Source organism: Hypanus sabinus, chromosome 5 (assembly GCF_030144855.1).
Source record: "Hypanus sabinus isolate sHypSab1 chromosome 5, sHypSab1.hap1, whole genome shotgun sequence".
Lineage (NCBI taxonomy): Eukaryota > Metazoa > Chordata > Chondrichthyes > Myliobatiformes > Dasyatidae > Hypanus > Hypanus sabinus.
The window spans coordinates 182,374,693-182,377,748 of record NC_082710.1 but is presented as its reverse complement, the minus strand read 5'-3'; positions in this window follow the sequence as shown (position 1 = coordinate 182,377,748).

Sequence of the window (3,056 nt, the reverse complement as noted above, 5' to 3'; positions counted from 1 at the left end):
ATGTGAATCTTTGGAGCTCTCTATCCTGATGGGCTCTGGACACTCAGTTACTGGGTTCATTCACAACAGGAATCTTGCCAGAAACATGGGCGTAGTTTACGGAGGGAAATGAACAAGTCAACACTTTGGGCTTAGACCCTTCACTGGACTGGAAAGGAAGGCAACAGAATGCAGAATAAGAAGGTGAGGAAGGGGGATGAGGCAAAGTTGTAAGGTGATAGGTGACTCCAGGTAAGGGAGAAGGAAGATGAAGGGGAGAGGTGGTTGAAAGGAAATGATGTGAAATAAGTGGAAGAGGCAAAGGTATAAAAAGAAGGCTGATAGGAGACCTTGGAATAAATGGAAGGAGGAGGAGAAACAGAGGGAGAAGATGAGCAGATCATGAGGTAATTCCTCCTCTTACTTCGACTCATTGTTGAGGATTTGGCCACAATCTGCCAGTCGGTCTGTGTATGTGTGTGAGGGAGCTTTGCCAGTCCGGCTATGATGTGTGAGCTTCTCCCGAGATGAAATCTGGACCAATGTCAATGCTGGTTGGTGTGTCCGGGCTCAGTCTGACAACGCTTCAATGTGGGGGTTTGATAATAGTGAGACTCGTGAGTCCAGCAGGGGGCAGACCTGAGTCAATCAGAGTCTGCAGTCACGGACGGCTCAGACAGGCTGAGTGACGCATATTTCCTTCTCTGAAGGACTCCTGTGTATTTTTCTCACTATCTGACATGACAGATACCAGCTTTTATTACCCAGTGATTTCTTGGCATGTTTGTACAGTATAGATTGGTTCAGGATTCAATGGATTATAACAGGATTCAACAGTCCCATGTATTGGTTGTATCGTGCCCCTGTGTTGATATGTTCAGGGGTCTGACATCTCCAGCTGACCATGTGACAGTGATGGCTTCACCCTGAGTTACAGACAGTCTTTGCGAGTAAGTATTACTTTAAATTGTTCACAAAGGAAAAAGAAACTGTAATTGTTTACCTCGCTTAATTGTATCAAACATTTCTTTCAATGTTGTGTTCAACAAAAATGGGTGATCGAACTTTTCAACAGGTAGGGTGCCATGTGTCACTGACAGCACATTGACATCTTCACTAATCCTGTAAATATTACACAGCTGGTTGTAAACTGAACATCAGTGATATCTGAACTATTTTACAAATTTTATTTTTACAAAACTATTTTACAAAACACAGATCTCAATTGATTGACTGCATCCTGACCGCAGGAATTTGAGCCAAGTTATTACAAGCTGCTGAAATTTCCCACTTCCCAGCTCTCTCTCACTGACACACACGGAGAAAGGGGAGACTGTAACAAGGGGCACAGAACCAGGGAGAAAGTTGATAGTTATCCCATAACTGAGAGGATGGAACTTACAGGAGAGACTGGACAGGCTGTGAATGTTTTTCTGGATATGATGTCATGGAGGATCACAGAATTTAAGATGTGTGGTGGATGCGGATGGAGAAATGGCAGATGAAATACAGTGTCGGGAAGTGTATGGTCATGCTCTTTGGTAGAAAATATGAAAGGGTTGAATGTTTTCTAAGCGGAGAGAAAATACAAAAAAAACTGAGGTGCAAAGGGACTTGGAGTGCTTGTTCAGGATTCCCTGAAGGTTAATTTGCAGGTGGAGTCTTTGGAGAGGAAGGCAAATGCGATGTCAGCATTTATTTAAAGAGGACTAGAATATAAAAGCAAAGATGCAATGTTGAGATTTTATAAAGCACTGGTGAGGCCTCACTTGGACTATGGTGAGCAGTTTTGGGCTCCTTATTTCAGAAAGGATGGGTTGAAACTGGGAAGGGTTCAAAAAAGTTTATTGAAATTGATTCCAATTTTGAATGGCATCATTGGATGACTATATGATGGTTCTGGGCCTGTATTCACTGGAATTTAGAAGAATTTGATGTGACTTCATTTAAACCTATCGAATAGTGAAAGGTCTTGACTGAGTGGATGTGGAGAGGATGTTTCCGATGGTGGGAGAGTCCAAGACTAGAAGACTCAGCCTCAGAATGGAAGGGTGTCCTATTAGATCAGAGATGAGGAGGAATTTCTTTAGCAAGAGAGTGGTGAATATATGGAATTTGTTGCTAGAGGCAACTGTGGAAGCCAACTCTGTATGTATATTGAAGGCAGATGATAGATTCTCGATTGGTCAAGGCATGAAAGGATATGGGGAAAAGGCAGGAGATTGGGGCTGAAAGGAAATTGGATCAGCCAAGATGAAATGGCAGAGCAGAGTCAATGGGCCAAATAGGCCATTCTGCTCCTATATCTTATGGTCTTCTGTACCTCTGCTTGAAATTTAGTGAAGAGGATGTGGAACTCACTGCCATAGAATGAATGTAATAGGGAAGCTGGATAAACACATGAGGGACCATGGAGTTCGGGATACTGTTGGTGGGTGTGGTGAGTAGGTGAGAGGAAACAGGGAAGTTGATAGAAGAGAATGGACTGAAAGACCTGTCTATGATGTAAAATGGGATATAATATAATCCAATAAAAAATATATGTTAAGAAAACTGTGCAAAATTCTCTAAAACAGTGAATCTCATGCAATCTGGATATTGATGGTAAATCTGATGTGTGGGTCACATTCTGCAATTCAACCTCAGTTCCCACTGATCGGCAGAGTGACCCTCACACCCACCACAGCCTGTGACTGTAACTGGGTGTCACTCTGAGTATCGGGGATATTATACGTGGGAATCACAGAAATGATCACCAGCTCAGTGCTCTGATCAGAGTAACTCATTCCCGAGAAGGTTGCAGACGGTCCTGTGATGTACAGATGTTCTGAGAGGCCAGATCTGCCGAGCACGCTGCTACTCCTAAATACTGTAGAGCATCTTTCTGCTCAACAGGCTACAATCTCTCAATCACAAGTGCTGTGCTGGTGAACTACTCAAGGGCTCTTGGTCAGTTCTCAATTACGTTAGAACACTAGAACACTACAGCACAGTACAGGCCCTTCAGCCCTCGATGTTATGCTGACCCATATATTCCTTAAAAAATGTATCTCAATAACTCTGTCAGGATGAGCTTT